This window comes from Schistocerca gregaria, chromosome 10 (genome assembly GCF_023897955.1).
Source record: "Schistocerca gregaria isolate iqSchGreg1 chromosome 10, iqSchGreg1.2, whole genome shotgun sequence".
In the NCBI taxonomy this organism is placed as follows: domain Eukaryota; kingdom Metazoa; phylum Arthropoda; class Insecta; order Orthoptera; family Acrididae; genus Schistocerca; species Schistocerca gregaria.
Genome location: NC_064929.1, coordinates 152465613 through 152484025, shown reverse-complemented (window position 1 = coordinate 152484025; position 18413 = coordinate 152465613). Strand labels below are relative to the sequence as shown.

Sequence of the window (18413 nt, the reverse complement as noted above, 5' to 3'; positions counted from 1 at the left end):
GCTTTGTTTAAATTGCCGCAAATTTCGTGTCTAACGCAACGCAGGCACCAACAGACGAGCGGATTTCATTTTGAAACAGTTCGATCGTTTGGTGCTATTTTAAATACTCTATAATATTTTGATTAGTGGACAAAGAGCAAAATACACACCGAACTCTCGTTAAATATTTGAACGAAATGTGAATAAAATATCTCTATTACTTTCACAGTAATGTTGACATTTGCGTCATCGTGCGGCTAAAATTAGCTCCGAACATGTAATGATGCTGTAATCGAGGGAGTCGTAATGTTTCACTCTAAATGTATAACCATTGCGAAACGACACTGCTCTCATGTAGTTACGGTATATGATATAGAGAAAGACATTAGATAAGCAATATGTTCAAGAACTAAGAAGGAACGTTCAGAATGGAAGGTTAAGAACGAAGTGATGTGATTAGAATGGGCGTATAAAGAGGGATGCGATATTCTTCCCTATTGTTCAATTTGTAAGTTGAAGAAGCAATGGCGGAAATAACAGAACGCTTCAGGAATGGGGTTCAAAATCAGGGAAAGAAGGACAATGCTTAATCTCTAAAATTTTAGGTGTCATAATGCACCTCTTCAACGACACTCCCACCGTCTCTCCCACCCACCCTTTCTCCGCCCCTCTTCCTCCACCTCCACCATAAAAATAACGAGTTTCGATTTTCGAAAGATATTGATTAAACTTACAATGAGAAATAATTTTGCACAAAATACTATTCCGAAATTCAGGTTTTTAAAACATTCTCATAATCGAAACGATAGAACCACAAGATTTAATACAAACAACAGGTGCTAACGTCTACCCCCGTAGCAGTATCACTTTGCTTCCTAGTTCTGGTCGATACGTATCGGCACATTTCGGTTCTCTTCGTGATTATGATGTCATGTTTTGAACTGTATCAGCCACAGCTTTTAAACATTTGCATTGTAGCTTCTCAATGGAGCGGATGTGTTGCTGTGAACTTGCAATCCTACAGTTTAACAAAGCTGACCGTCAATTTTCTGGAAAGTTAAATCTTCCGATTGAAATATTTCATTAACTAATATGATATTATAGTTATTGTAGTACAGAGAACCTTGCCCCATGCCACTGCCCGTCGCATAACGTCAGTCACCTATTGTCACGTTTTTGGAAATTTGGAAATTTGTGGTAAGGTCGTATGGGTCCAAACCGCTAAGGTCATCGGTCGCTTACACACTGCTTAATCTAACTTATGCTAAGGACAACACACACACACCCATGCCCGAGGGAGGAGAGAGCCGCGCGGACTGTGATAAGATGCCTTGGACCGCGAGGGTACCCCGCGCTGCTGTCACTTTCACTGACCCCAGCGGATCGGCAAATCGTAGTAACGTTGAAATTTGTTACATGACACGGTCGAGTCACGTTAATATGACCTCCGTCCATGTCCGACGTCAACGTGCAGTAACCACTCTCAGGCGGCAGGTTGAAATGCTTCAAATGGCTCTGAGAACTATGGGACTTTACATCTGAGGTCATCAGTCCCCTAGACTTAGAACTAATTAAACCTAACTAAGGACACCACACACATCTACACCCGAGGCTGGATTCGAACCTGCGACCATAGCACCAGCGGGGTTCCGGACTGAAGTGCCTGGAACGGCTCGGTCACAGCGGCCGGCTCAGACGGCAGGTGTCAGGAATAACAGTGTGGGGGGGGGGGGAGGAGTATATAAAGCGTTTCGGGGGGGGGGGGGGGGGAAGCGGAAAACATTAAGTCGTTGTCGTAATGCGGAAACAGAGCGGTTTGCCTGAGGCCCAAATGTTGTGATCATTGGCTGTCGAGCCAAGTTTGTAAGTATTTCCGAAATGGCTAAGGTTTTAAACTGTTATTTCACTATAAAAATTCAGCAACCAACCACTTTTTAATGCGTTTTATTTATGCCAATATGCATTTCGGGTTTGCACCCATCTTCAGCTGGCAAATTACATGTATCTCCAGTTTCTACAGTGGTACAATCTCGACAGCAGTTTGGATGCTGCAGCTGGCCTGTGCAAAAGCAAACGATTCCAATCATTCACTTCAGTTTCGCGAGTTTAAAGTTACGCACTTTCAGTTGTTCATTTTACTTACATTCTCATCTCCTTGTTTTTTCTTGGCTTTTCTTCTTTTTTTGCAACAACGCAAACACTTTTTGTCACGTATTTTACACAGGCGCACTGCGTTATCCGCCACGTTGTCGACTGACAGTTCACATACAAGCGGTTTATCTATGGACAGAGTTATATTTTACGAAAGTTTTGAAGTTCTAAGATAAGCTACTGTTTTCTAAACGTTGACTTGGGCGATAGAAGTATTCTAAGTACGATGTATACAATTTTAAACTGTTTGTGTGCTGCTATGATTACAGTGTACCATGAATGAGAAAAATTTTCATATGCGTGTGAAATCTTATAAGACTTAACTGCTAAGGTCATCAGTCCCTAAGCTTACACACCTCTTAACCTAAATTATCCTAAGGACAAAGACACACACCCATGTCCGAGGGAGGACTCGAACCTCCCCCAGGACCACCTGCACAGTCCATAACTGCAGCGCCGTAGACTTGAATGACAAAACGGCGCTCTGAGTCATTGTGGCGCACCATAGACCATAGATGACAGGAGTGAGAGATGGCTGCGGAGATGTGTACAGGTGAATAGACTTGCAACTGTTGATCAACTGACCGCCCAGATAAACCAAGGGGCTACCAACAGGGTCTCCTCAACAATCGTTCAGCGAACGTTACTTGTATGGGCCTCCACAGCAGGCGCCTGGCTCATGCAGTCATGCTGACTGCTGTTCGTCAGGGACGAAGGCTGGAATATCCACGCCAATTCCGAAACGGACGTTCACTGAGTGACGACCAAAGTGGTTTTATCAGATGAATCGCATTTTATACTCCATTGGAGCTGTAGGTGTGTACTGTGTGAAATGTCTGAAAGCAGAAAAAGGCCTGCAATAATCGTCAGAAGGGTCAAGGGCAGAGGGCATTCCCTCGGTGATTTCGTCAGTCTGGAAGGCACAGTAGATCAACACAATTATGCATCTATTCTTGGGGGACAATGTCCACTTCTAGAGGTAGTTTGTGAACACGATGGCATCTACCAACAGGATAGTCGGATGTGTCACACAGCACAAAGTGTACCCGTATGGTTCAAAGAGCACCAGAATGAGTTTACTGTACTGGCCATCAAACTCCCCAGATTTAAACCCAATCTACATCTACATCCATACTCCGCAAGCCACCCGACGGTGTGTGGGCTCTAATCCCTCTGATTTTATCCTCATGGTCTCTTCGCGAGTTATACATAGGAGGGAACAATATATTGCTTGAGTCTCCGGTGAAGGTATGTTGTCGAAACTTCAACAAAAGCACGTACCGAGCTACTGAGCGTCTCTCCTGCAGAGTCTTCCACTGGAGTTTATCCATCATCCCCGTAACGCTTTCGCGATTACAAAATGATCCTGCAACGAAGCGCGCTGCTCTCCGTTGGATCTTCTCTATCTCCTCTATCAACCCTATCTGGTACGGATCCCAAACTGGTACGAAGTATTCAAGCAGTGGGCGAACAAGTGTACTGTAACCTACTTCCTTTGTTTTCGGATTGCATTTCCTTAGGATTCTTCCAATGAATCTCAGTCTGGCATCTGCTTTACCGACGATCAACTTTATATGATCATTCCATGTTAAATCACTCCTAATGCACACTCCCAGATAAATTTAGGGAATTAAGTGCTTCCGTCTGCTGACGTGCTATATTGTAGCTAAATGATAAGGAATCTTTCTTTCTATGTTTTCGCAGCACGTTACACTTGCCCACATTGAGATTCAATTGCCATTCCCTGCACCATGCGTCAATTCGTTGCAGATTTTCCTGCATTTCAGTACAATTTTACATTGTTACAACCTCTCGATACACCACAGCATCATCCGGAAAAAGCCTCAGTGAACTTCCGATGTCAGCCACAAGGTCATTTATGTATATCGTCAACAGGAACGGTCCCAATATACTCCCGTGCAGCACACCTGAAATCACTCTTACTTCGGAAGACTTCTCTCCATTGAGAATGACATTCTGCGTTCTGTTATCTGGGAACTCTTCAATCCCATCACACAATTGGTCTGATAGTCCATATGCTCTTACTTTGTTCATTAAACGACTGTGGGGAACTGTATCAAACGCCTTGCTGAAGTCAAGAAACACGGCATCTACCTGGGAACCCGTGTCTATGGCTCTCTGAGTCTTGTGGACGAATAGCGCGAGCTGTGTTTCACACGATCGTCTTTTTCGAAACCCATGCTGATTCCTACAGAGTAGATTTCTAGTCTCCAGAAAATTCATTATACTCGAACATAATACGTGTTCCAAATTTCTACAACTAATCGACGTTAGAGATATAGGTCTATAGTTCTGCACATCTGTTCGACGTCCCTTCTTGAACGGGGATGACCTGTGCCCTTTTCCAATACTTTGGATCGCTACGCTCTTCTAGAGATCTACGGTACACTGCTCCAAGAAGGGGAGGCAAGTTCCTTCGCGTACTTTGTGTAAAATCGAACTGGTATCGCATCAGGTCCAGCGGCCTTTCCTCTTTTGAGCGATTTTAATTGTTTCTCTATCCCTCTGTCGTCTATTTCGATATCTACCATTTTGTCATCTGTGCGACAATCTAGAGAAGGAACTACAGTGCAGTATTCCTCCGTGAAACAGCTTTGGAAAAAGACATTTAGTATTTCGGCCTTTTCAACCGAGAATCTGTGTGACCACCTCGTCCGGGCTGTTAGTGCCACGGATCATGAATCGCGAAATCTAGCGTAGTTGGGCGCAGTACTGGAGTCGGCTTGGCTCCACATTCGTCAGACGTCCCAGGACCTCGTCGACACTCTTTCTGCACGTATTGCAGGGATCCTCAGAGCAAAATGCCGTTATTCAGGCTTCTGACAGGTGTTAACACAGTGTGAATGGACAGTGTACTGCAGTGTGCATCTCTGGTGGATCTGAAGCCATCCTACCTGAACCGTGGATTTAAGTCATCATCATCATCATCATCATTTAAGACTGATTATGCCTTTCAGCGTTCAGTCTGGAGCATAGCCCCCTTATAAAATTCCTCCATGATCCCCTTTTGAGTGCTAACATTGGTGCCTCTTCTGATGTTAAACATATTACTTCAAAATCATTCTTAACCGAATCCAGGTACCTTCTCCTTGGTCTGCCCCGACTCCTCCTACCCTCTACTGCTGAACCCATGAGTCTCTTGGGTAACCTTGCTTCTCCCATGCGTGTAACATGACCCCACCATCTAAGCCTGTTCGCCATGACTGCTACATCTATAGAGTTCATTCCCAGTTTTTCTTTGATTTCCTCACTGTGGATACCCTCCTGCCATTGTTCCCATCTACTAGTATCTGCAATCATCCTAGCTACTTTCATATCCGTAACCTGAACCTTGTTGATAAGGTACCCTGAATCCACCCAGCTTTCGCTCCCATACAACAAATTTGGTCGAAAGATTGAACGGTGCACAGATAACTTAGTCTTGGTACTGACTTCCTTCTTGGAGAAGAGGGTAGATCGTGGCTGAGCGCTCACTGCATTAGCTTTGCTACACCTCGCTTCCAGTTCTTTCACTATGTTGTCATCCTGTGAGAATATGCATCCTAAGTACTTGAAACCGTCCACCTGTTCTAACTTTGTTCCTCCTATTTGGCACTCAATCCGTTTATATTTCTTTCCCACTGACATTACTTTCGTTCTCGAGATGCTAATCTTCATTCCATAGTCCTTACATTTCTGATCTAGCTCTGAAATATTACTTTGCAAACTTTCAATCGAATCTGCCATCACAACTAAGTCATCCGCATATGCAAGACTGCGTATTTTGTGTTCACATATCTTGATCTCACCCAGCCAGTGGATTTAAGTTCAAAAAAGTATTCTTAAGAATTTATTTTATTTACTAGCGATTCATCAAGAACATTAAGACATTAAATCACACTATGTGAGCGTGGAAGTAGTTGCCAGGGAGTAACTGATTAAATCATAATCAAATTGCTTTTAACAAATGGGAATTTTATTCCTAAAAGCGTATTTTTTTTAAAAAAACAGATTTAAAATTATAATCAGAATGCACGCTCTAAATATCAAGTTACAATTTGTTCAGAGGTAGAAAGAACAAATTTTTCACTGTATGAGCTTTCGGGCTGAGAACCTTGCCGCTCCCTTTTGACACGGCCGTAGTCACGACCACTCACAACAACCTCTGAAAGACTAGACTGGTGCAAATCTGCAACACACCAGATTACTTTAAACTAAAAATTTTAACAACTCACACAAGCACATAAACTATGCACCCCATAGGAGAGATGGAAATGGTACAAAACACTAACATTAAAAGATTAACTTGCCACCGAAGGTGCAACTTTATTTTCTAAGAAATGTCTTACGGTGGAAGGATGGCATCTTTATATACTAAAATGATCATTTAAATAAAAGCCCATGAAATGCAACTTATATAAAATTCTACAGGGTTGGCCAAACAAGTTAAGATGCTCTACAGTACACAAATACCGCCTCTCAAGATGATTGATAAGATCAAAACATCTTTCAGGAATTAGGCCGTTACACTCCAAGCAAAAAATTCAGTAACACACCAAATCTGACAAACATGACAGAGGCAGCTCCGAACGACAGACAGACACTAACTGCCTAACACATGCGGACGATATACAGACGAGCAAGCTGGGGACAAGAGACTAACCAAGAAAATAAGTCGGATTTAACAAGAGTAAGCCGGCCGCGGTGGTCTCGCGGTTCTAGGCGCGCAGTCCGGAACCGTACGACTGCTACAGTCGCAGGTTCGAATCCTGCCTCGGGCATGGATGTGTGTGATGTCCTTAGGTTAGTTAGGTTTAAGTAGTTCTAAGTTCTAGGGGACTGATGACCTCAGACGTTGTCCCATAGTGCTCAGAGCCATTTGAACCATAAGGGAGACAGAGTTCATAACGCTGGTGTGACCCATTTTTTTAACAAGAGTAAATCACACAACATATCACCAATCACTTAACTTCTAATAAACTGCCATTTCTGGAGAAGACCTGGTGCAGCATCCCCAAATCGCTCTCCCGAACCGTCCGCTGCCAGCCGTTTCAACGGACGGAGGAAGGCCCGCCGATCTCCCGTCTTTCCTGGTCCGCACCAACCGACCGACTGCCCGCTGCTCCGTCCGCGACTGCTGCTCCATCGCGACTGCACTGTTGGTGCGTCTCCCACTCACTTCCAGGCACACGACGGCTGAAATACTGGCTCGGACCCAACCATGCAGAGGAAACACGCCCACTGGCAAAACGACAACCCTGCACCAGGAAAGGACCGAGCGAAGCTCCACAAGATGGTAACTGAAGGGGCCCAGAAGCGCTCGGAGAACCAGTTACACCACGGCGTCGCATCTCGCACCGGCCAGACTCATGTGGGTTTACTCCTGTTGCTCTCGTGTCGACCGCGAAGCCACTACCCCTCGCTATACGGCGCGGCCCACTGGACTCACGTGGCGGCCTCACATGCGCCGACGCTCAAGACGGACAAGTCATCTTGTGTCTCAGTGCGCGACCGACCAACCGATCGATCCAACCGCCAATGTCCATTGTCTGAGCAAACTCGAGCAGGCTGGCGACCTAACGCGCAGATTCAGATGCAGGAACTAAGCCCCGACCGGACGACCAATCGCTGAGTTCTCTAACTGGGGGAGTCGAAAGACTCTCATTTTGCCAGCTTCAAAGGTTGATCCGAGCGAGGTGGCGTAGTGGTTAGCACACTGGACTCGCATTCGGGAGGACGACGGTTCAATCCCGCGTCCGGCCATCCTGATTTAGGTTTTCCGAGATTTCCCTAAATCACTCCAGGCAAATGCCGGGATGGCTCCTTTGAAAAGGCACGGCCGACTTCCATCCCCGTCCCTTCCTAATCCGATGAGACCGATGACCTCGCTGTTTGTTCTCTTCCCCCCAAACAGTCCAACCCAAAAATCAAAGGTTGATCCGACCGACAGACATACTAGCACTCCGAACGACAGACAGACACTAACTGCCTCACAACTGCGGACGAGAGACAGACTAGCAAGCTGGGGACGAGAGACTGACCCAGACTGACCCCAGACTCTCTGCGACTGACACTTAGAGCCAACGGACTAACATGCGAGTGTCTGCCTTCCGACTGACTCTGTCGACTCACTGCACCGATTCCCAGACTGACCCACTGGCGAACCCATAGCGCCCATTAAATACACGTGAACAGGCAACCTTTCCCCTTCCCCACCAGAGGGAGACACCAAAACTGCGATTGCCACAGCGGCGCCACCGCCAGAAACGGAGGGCGACTGCTTCCCACTACGCGCTGCGGCGCGCTCTTCAAAACAGCAATTTCCACCACGGCTCACTACCCTTAGAGACTGTTGTGGCTTGCTGTGCTTCTACTGTTGTGAAATCCACACCATGACTCTCCCAGCCAGCCACCGTGATCGACACCGCTATCTTTGGAAGTTTTGAGCGCCTGCCGGGAGCAGAGTTGGTGGCTGAGGCTCCGGTGCGCCGGCAGGTGCTGGAGAGGGGTGAGGGCTACACGGGACACAGAGCCTCATTGTTTGCCGTCGGCGCGGCCACAAAGCGGACAGCGCTTCGAGAGGCGGGCGGGCCTCCACCCACCCACGGCGATCATTAGCCTCCGGCGACGATAAGGTGTGGCGCGACCTCGCGCCGAGGTGTCCCAGTTCTGTCCAGCCGTTCAGGCACTGGAGCCTGTCTATACGGCCCCCAGCGGGGCTCTTCTTCACTGCCGGAAGACGAAAAAAACCGGTTTTCAGTTGTATCTGTTATTTTCCAAGCCACTTTAACCGGGCTATTAAAACCACTCAAAATAACTGGTTTTCGAAATAATAGATGTTCAGTATCTTATTCCAATTATTTCCTGTAATAAACGTCGAAATCGAACAAAGATTGAAAATTTTGATTCCCTCAGTGTCAGAGTACAGATACTGAAGAGCCAAAGAAACTGGTGCACCTGCCTAAAATCGTGCAGGGCCTCCACGAGCACGCAAAAGTGCCCAAAAACGACGTGGCATGGACTCAACCAAAGTCTGAAGCACTGTTGGAGTGGACACCAAGAATTCTTCAGGGCTGTCCATAAATACGCGAGAGTACGAGGGGATGGAGATGTCTTCTGCACGATTCTTTAAACTCAGAAGAGTGTTCCTGGAGCCACTCCGCAGCAATTCTGGATGTGTGGGGTGTCGCATTGTCCTGCTGGAATTGCCCAATTCCGTCGGACTACACAATGGACATGAATGGATGCAGGTGAATAGACAGGATGCTTACATACGTGTCACCTGCCAGAGTCGTATCTAGACGTATCAGGAGTCCCACATCACTCCAGCTGGACACGCCCCGCACCATTACAGAGCCTCCACCAGTTTGAACTGCCCCTGCTGACATGCAGGGTTCATGGATTCATGAGGTTGCCTCCATACCCGTACACGTCTATCCGCTCGATACAGTTTGAAACGATGCTCGTCCGACCAGGCAATGTGTTTCCAATCATCAACAGTCCAATGACTGAGTTGAGCGGCCTCGGCGAGACGTAAAGCCTTGTGTCGTGCAGTCATCAAGGGTACACGAGTGGGCCTTCGGCTCCGAAAGCCCATAACGATGATGTTTCGTTGAATGGTTCGCACGCTGACGCTTGTTCATGGCCCAGCATTGATATATGCAGAAATTTGTGAAAGGGATGCACTTCTGTCACGTTGAACGATTCTCTTCAGCGGCCGCCGGACCCCCTCTTGCAGGACCTTTTTCCGGCCACAGCGATGTCGCAGATTTGATGTTTTACCTGACTCTTGATATTTCATGATACGTTCACAGGCGCCAATTCCTCTTGTATTCAACTATACCGGTGTTAATACTCTTATTTGTGGTACCAACATAAACCAGTCCACAACTGCAAGGAATTTTATATAAACCCGTTTTAGCCAAAGATGTCGTAAATCTTTTGCCGATCTTAAAAATTCTGTTATGTTCTGGTGAGCCTGAAAGTAGTTTTCACACCATACTTGCTCAACGCTTTTTCAATGTGATCTACACTGAAGAGCCAAATAAACTGCTACACCTGCCTGTAGAAGTGCTGGACGTATAGGGTGTCGCATGGTCCTGCTGGATTTGACCAAGTCTGTCGCAGTGCTCGATGGACATGAATGGATGCAGGTGATCAGACAGGACACTTCTATACGTATCACTGGTCAGAGTGGTATCTAGACGTATCAGGGGTCCCATATCACTCCAACTGCACCCGCCCCACACCATTACAGAGCCTCCAGCGGCTTGAACAGTTCCCTGCTGACACGCAGGGATTCACGAGGTTGTCTCCATACCCGTACACGTCCATCCTCTCGACACAATTTGAAACAAGACTCGTCCGACAATAAACATGTTTCCAGTCATCAACAGTCCGATGTCAGTGTTGAAGGGTCCGGGCGAGGCATAAAGCTTTGTGCCGTGCAGTCATCAGGGGTATACGAGTGGGCCTTCGACTCGAAAGCCCATATCGATAATGACACTTGTTGATGGGCCAGCACTGAAATCTGCAGCAATTTGTGGAAGGGCTGCACCTCTGTCACGTGCGGCGACCATAACGCCACGTTGAAACTCACTTAACTCTTGATAACCTGCCACTGTAGCAGCAGTAACAGATCTAACAACTGTGCCATTCACTTATTGTCTTATATAGGACCGAGCGAGGTGGCGCAGTGGTTAGATACTGGACTCGCATTCCGGAGGACGACGGTTCAAACCCGCGTCCGGCCATCCTGATTTAGGTTTTCCGTGATTTCCCTAAATCGTTCCAGGCAAATGCCGGGATGGTTCCTTAGAAAGTGTCCTTCCCTAGTCCAATGAGACCGATGACCTCGCTGTCTGGTCTCCTTCCGCAAACAACCCAACCCGTCTTATATAGGCGTTGCCAACCGCAGCGCCGTATCCTGCCTGTTTACGTATCTCTGTATTTGAATACGCATGTCTATACCCGTATCTTTGGCTCTTCAGTGTAGTATCGAAATACTAAATTAAATATGCAAATAAAGGGAAATTAGTCCGTCCACCGCTTGCTTCTTTTGTTGAAAAGTGATAATTTGTTGACTACTACAAAAAATCACTGGTATTCTCCTAGTGGTTCTACTTTTATCAGATTTGCTAAAAAATCATACTGTAGTCAGAGTTCATACCACTGTTGAGACATTACGAATAGCCAGTGGTAAAGGGTGAAAACTAAGGTCGAAAAATTCAGTTTTTCGTCTTAATTTGTCTGTCTTCAAGTGCTATAACCAGGTAAAGGCATCTTATGTAGACACAGGCAGGAGATCAGCTTCTTCTGTTTTTACTGTAAAATGTGAATGGACTGCTAAGTTTCAGGTTTTTTCCCCTTATATTATATTAAAAGTTGCTTGTGGCCCCTCCAGCGTTGTACTTCACTGATAGCGCACTTCGTAAAATGCTACCAGACTAGGGACGGTGCCATTTTGTAATATAACTGGTGTACGACGATGCCAGTAATAAGCTATCATATAGACCTGATGGGACACGTCTCGGACACTACGTGCTCTTGGCTGCCATCCGGTAGGTCACACCAGATGGTGAAGAGGTACATTCTCTCACCAAAGCTGTACCAACTTTTATGCCATGTGTTTGTTGCTCTTTTCTGTCGGCGTTGTTATTAAATTAGCACAGATCGATTTTCTTATTTCCTCTAGCACTCCGTCTTCAGGCCACCAGTGACCCATCGGGACCATCCGACCGCCGTTGTCATCCTCAATAAGGATGCGGATAGGAGAGGTGTGTGGTTAGCACACCGCTCTCCTGGTCGTTACGATGGTTTTCTTTGACCAGAGCCGCTACTATTCAGTCGAGTAGCTCCTCAATTGGCATCACGAGGCTGAGTGCACTCTGAAAAATGGCAACAGCGCATGGCGGTCCAAAAAAATGGTTGAAATGGCACTGAGCACTATGGGACTTAACTTCTGAGGTCATCAGTCCCCTAGAACTTAGAACTAATTAAACCTAACTGACCTAAGGACATCACACACATCCATGCCCGAGGCAGGATTCGAACCTGCGGCCGTAGCGGTCAGGCGGTTCCAGACTGTAGCGCCTAGAACCGCTCGGCCACTCCGGCCGGCATAGCGGTCCAGATGGTCACCCATCAAAGTACCCGACAAACACTACACTTCGGTGATCTGACTGGAACCGGTGTATCCACTGTGGCAAGGCTGTTGCCCCATTTCCTGTAATAGCAGAGTATTTGAAAATAAAAAAACATTTTACGATTAAAAATTACTTGTTGCTAAAAAAATTTATTTAAAAATGAAAAAGTTAGCACTGTTCCTATGGCTACCTGATATTTGTTTTTTTTTACGTTGGTATTAGTGGAAGATGTAAACTCATGTGATAACTGAGACTCGTAAAATACCGAAAAATACCGGTCACACAGAACTAAAATACCGGTGCTGGTTTTAACCGGTCGTTTTTTTCCAGAGACTGGTCACACGCTGCAGGCTTACACAGCTGGTATTTACGACGCTGGAGTTTTTCATTTTATGGCCGTTAAGCCGTCTTGCAATGCACAGAAATATACCTTGGTCCATAGCCACGTGCCTATAAAGTAAATTAATGAATAATTAAATTACCAAGTAAAACAGATCACTCCTTCTATTTTATCAATATGACAGAATTCAAGCCTACGACGTCAGTCACGAGTGGCTATCAGGACGCATTACCGTCACTACTTGCTGATGACTTTTGGTTTAGTGCTACGGCAACTGTGTAAGCCAGAGCAGCGAATGTGTAGAGAAGTAGCTGGAAGGTTTAGCTAACTGTTACATATAAAACATTTTTGGGTTTCACACTGGTTTTCATTTCGCAACCGATCGGATATTACTTCCCGAATAGCCATCATAGGTACATTACACACCGCCATGTTATACGCCCTCTAGAGCAGAAAGCTGTAAACATGTAGAAATGAACAGTAAAGATGTAGAACGTTAATAACGTTTATTTTACGATGGTTGGAACTTTAGTAGTGGCAACTATTTATGCTGGTACAAAATATATAGGTGTTTCAATGTTTTCTGCAGGACCTGGCCATCATTTTGCGGGACAATGCTCGAGCACGTACATTGCAGGTTGTTACCGATTTGTTTGACTGATGGGGCTGCTAAGTGCTATACCACATGCTGCACTCCCCTGACTTAAGCCCTCGTGAGTTCAACTCGATTTCTAAAATGAAGGAAACACTTCACGGCATTCGCTTCAGAACTGCTACAAATTCGTCGGGCAATAGACCGCGACGCTCGAACTGCCAACACAACTGGTACTGCCAAGAGTATCCTAGGACCTCCACATCGCTGGCAACGGTTATACACAATGTTGGTGACTACTTTGAAGGTCAGTAAAGCTTCGAAACACGTATCTATTTTGTACGAGCTGTAAATAAATAGTTGCCACTATTACAATTCCAACCCTCGTATTTAAAAAACTTAAAGAATTTCACATAAAAATTCTGAGGCATTACTACTGAGCATTCCGTCATTTGTTCGTCGATTTGGTGTAGGGGACCAAACAGTGAGCTCATCGGTCCGTCAATGAGGAAAGGATGGGTAAGGAAATCGGCTGTGCCCTTTCCAAGGAACCGTCCCGGCATTCGCCTGAAGCGGTTTAGGGAAATCACAGAAAACCTAAATCAGGATGGCCAGGAGCGGGTTTGAGCCGTCGTCCTCCCGAATGCCCTTGTCAGATACGGCGGGCGAGCGGACAGAGGTTGAAGGTAGTCTCTTGTCCTTTGGGTGGAAAATTGCCCCTAAAGGTCGGGGTGTGATTGTTTCTGTTGTATGATGATGATGATGATGATGATGATGAGAGAAGGGAGAGGGTGATGCCTGGTCCAGGTACATAGACTACTCCCAGCATGTAGCATCAAGGAAGCCGCAGAGCTCAACCAACGTCCTCATCCCGTGGACACGTCACCATCAACAGCGTCACATGCCCTCACTTCATGAGTTTAATGCGAGCAGTAACTAAACTCAGCTCGTCCAAGAACACGTTTACTGGCTGCACTAAACATTTCTCCGAATTCGACAATAGTAATGGACAATGCACATACCAGTCTCTTGTGTTAGATGAAGCTGCAACAATGCAATGGAGGACGACAGTTACTTTATCTGTGTAGAAAGAAATGGCCCACTTCATAAAGTTGAATGTAGCGTGTATAAGGCAGAGTAAACGTAACTTGTAGAGCTGCACAAGAAATTTACGAACAGTGTGTTTGAAATGCTGACGAAAGAAGCCATTGTAACTGTTACACCACAGGACTCGTCTCGAGTTGTCATCCATACCAAGAAGGTAGTTGAGGAGACGTGGATTCATAAGGGACTGTGATGAGTGTTGAGTAATACATAACTTCTCTTGTGCAATGTTAAAATCTGCTTCTTTTACCTAACCACAACAGAGTTTACAAATATTTATGTCACTGACATTCCAAAATTGTGACTGAATCCTAAAACAGTGCGTTATTAATCTAGCAACTTAGGACAAGTCAGATAAATAGTTATGAGAAAGCCCAATCTCAGTATAAAAATAAACGTTTAACTTCTTCACTTATACTGTCGCAAAACCCGCAGCAATTTTAGTTTCACCAGACATTTATGGAGCTTAAAAGTTACAATATTCCATCTAAAAAAAACTGTAGCAAGATCTTGTTTTGATATCTGAGATCGTTTGTGAGATACAAGGGATTTATGAATTTTTAATTCTGGTTTGTTTACTGGCGCATGCGTTATTGATGGAGCCCTTTACATCCATTCTGTGATCAAAAGTATCCGGACACCTGGCTGAAAATGACTTACAAGTTCGTGGCGCCCTCCATCGGTAATGGTGTAATTCAGTATGGTGTTGGCCCACCCTTAGCCTCGATGGCAGCTTCCACTCTCGCAGGCATACTTTCAATCAGGTGCTGGAAGGTTTCTTGGGAAATGGCAGCCCATTTTTCACGGAGCCCTGCAGTGAGGAGAGGTATCGATGTCGGTCCGTGAGACCTGGCACGAAGTCGGTGTTCCAAAACATCCCAAAGGTGTTGTATAGAATTCAGGTCAGGACTCTGTGCAGGCCAGTCCATTACAGGGATGTTATTGTCGTGTAACCACTCCGCCATATGCCGTGCATTATGAACAGGTCCTCCTCGTGTTGAAATATGCAATCGCCATTCCCGAATTGCTTTTCAACAGTAGAAAGCAAGAAGGTGTTTAAACCATCAATGTAGGCCTGTGCTGTGATAGTGCCACACAAAGCAACAAGGGGTGCAAGCCCCCTCTATGAGAAACACGACCACGCCATAACACCACCGCCTACGAATTTTATTGTTGGCACTACACACATTGGCAGATGACGTTCACCGGGCAATCACCATACCCACATCCTGCCATCGGATCGCCACATTGTGTACCGTGATTCGTCACTCCACACAACGTTTTTCCACTGTTCAGTCGTCCAATGTTTACGCTCCTTACACCTAGCGAGGGGTCGTTTTACATTTACTGATGTGATGTGTGGCTTAGGAGCAGCCGGTCGACCATGAAATCCAACTGTTTTCCCGCTTAACTGTCATAGTACTTGCAGCGGATCCTGATGCAGTTTGGAGTTCCTGTATGATGGTCTGGATAGATGTCTACCTATTACACATTACGACTCTCTAGTTGTCGGCAGTCTCCATCAGTCAACAGACGAGGTGTCCGCCCCGAAACCTGAGTGGTCAGCGTGACGTATTGCCGTCTTACGGGCCTGGGTTTGATTCCCGGCTGGGTCGGGGGTTTTCTCCGCTCAGGGACTGGGTGTTGTTTTGTCTTTATCATCATTTCATCCCCATCTGGGGGTATGTCCCTCAATGGGGCGTCGAATGTAATAAGGCCTGCACCAAGGCGCTGGACCTCCCCCATAAGGGGCCTCCCGGCCAATGACGCCAAACGCTCATTTCCACTTCCAACATACGAGGTTGTCCTGTACTCTTTTGTGCTTTGCGTGACCTTTCACGTTTCCACTTCGCTATCATATCGGGAACAATGGAGTTAGTGATGTATAGGAGTATGGAAATATCGCGTACAGACGTACGACACAAGTTATACCGAATCATCTGACCACGTTCGAAGTCCGTGAGTTCGACAGAGCGCCCCATTCTGCTCTCTCACGATGTCTAATGACTACTGTGTTGCTGATATGGAGTTCCTGGCAGCACAATACACCTAATATGAAGAACGTATGTTTTTGGGGGTGTCAGGATACTGTTGATCACATGGTGTAGATTCCATTCTCTCGGCGTTGGAGACAGACAGCGATATCCTTCAAAGTTTAAAGATTAATTCAATATGTTATCCAAATTTCATACGCCACAGCATCTGAACTAACACTGACCAAACGTATATTCACTGTGGCCCATGTTTCTTATTACAAAAATGGTAATATGGGACTTAACATCTGTCATCAGTCCCCTAGAACTTACAACTACTTAGACCTAACTAACCTAAGGACATCACACACATTCATGCCCGATGCAGGATTCAAACCTTTGACCGTAGCAGTCACGCGGGTCCGGACTGAAGCGCCTAGATCCGCTCGGCCACAGCGGCCGGCTTTTATTGCAAACTTAAGAATTTCGTGCAGTATTTTACCTAATATTGATCACAATAATTATGACCATTAACAAAATGATAGGCAGTTCATCATGAAGCTGACGAACGAAATGGTTCAAATGGCTCTGAGCACTATGGGACTCAACTGCTGAGGTCATAAGTCCGCTATAACTTAGAACTACTTAAACCTAATTAACCTAAGGACATCACAGACATCCATGCGCGAGGCAGGATTCGAACCTGCGACCGTAGCAGTCGCGCGGCTCCGGACTGAGCGCCTAGAACCGCTAGACCACCGCGGCCGGCGCTGACGAACGAGAATCAGAGTTCATTACGGAATAATTTCTTTAGAATCGTTTGAGAAAGATCGCAGATCGGCTAGGTTGTTCACGCACCTGCTCCATACTGAACTGTCAAAAGTCGCATCTAATTTTAAACACACTATAATGTCTGACTGCACTCAGGGGTAATGGTCTAAAGCCGTCGGCACACGGAACGTGCATCCGAACGTTGAGGGTTGAGTGTGCCGAGTTTCTGACGTCATAGCTTGGAATAGCAAGTTCGGGAGTCTTTCCGACCGTGCAGTGCAATATCTGGCATGTCAGATATTCTGAGCGTGCGTCTGAGCGTTGACCAATGAGATGGCACAAAGCCACCTACGTCACACGCACGCCGTCTCCCTACAGTAGAGAGTTGTGAGGCATTCATTTCAAGCCTATATGTATATATGCCGTTTCCGAGCACCATCAAATTGAGAATCACTGGAAAACCCGTTGTTAGTTGTGTGATTCTATCCCATAAAATAATGAGAAACATCATATTGGAAGCCAAAGAATTATTGTAATTTTCGTGTTATGAGAGTAGGCTATTTGTAGGCAGCTACACACTGAAGATACACCGAAAACGTATTGTTCTTGGCACAATTTGTTATAATTAAATTTCAATTATTAAAATAATTATCTACCATTAACGTTTTTAGCAACGGGTAACATACGACGATAAAGTGCAGGGAGCGTGTTGTCGAGTTGGTGTAGAGAGTAGCGACTTTGTCCAGTAATGAGTTTTTGTTGGGGCCGTGGTTCGTATCGTAACACATCCAAATTTTGTTTCCCAACATTTGCGTTTTCATTGGGTACTGATACTTTGTTATTAGTTTAATATAAATATACACTATAATATTTGATGGTATGTACATATAAGCTCACCTTTTTTTGAGGTGTGACTTTTTTCGATTGGCTTAATTACAGGACAGCTTGCGCTACTTGTATAAACATATTTTGCTCCTTCTTCTTTTACGCTTCGTAAAGCAGATGTTACAAAGATTCTGATGCTGGGCAGGAACAGTGATCACGTAAGACTGACCTTCGTGTTTTACTAAAATGTGGAAATGATGCCGGCCAGAGTGGCCGAGCGGTTCTAGGAGCTTCAGTCTGGAACCGCGCATCCACTACGGTCGCAGGTTCGAATCCTGCCTCGGGCATGGATGTCTGTGATGTCCTTAGGTTAGTTAGGGTTCAGTAGTTCTAAGTTCTAGGGGACTGATGACCTCAGAAAGTCCCATAGTGCTCAGAGCCATTTGAGCCATTTTTTTGCTGAAATGATGAAATGTTTATCTTATGCGGAGAAGTAGTCCAAATTTGTACCGCACTGTTTGTAATAGAACTTT

At 45.8% G+C, this 18413-nt stretch overlaps 1 protein-coding gene across 1 annotated transcript in view; it reads left to right on the top strand.

Moving 5' to 3' along the window:
• The window catches only part of LOC126293423 (unconventional myosin-Ia), a 693376-nt gene that overhangs the window by 90360 nt on the left and 584603 nt on the right, over positions 1-18413 (top strand). The window lies entirely within an intron of this gene.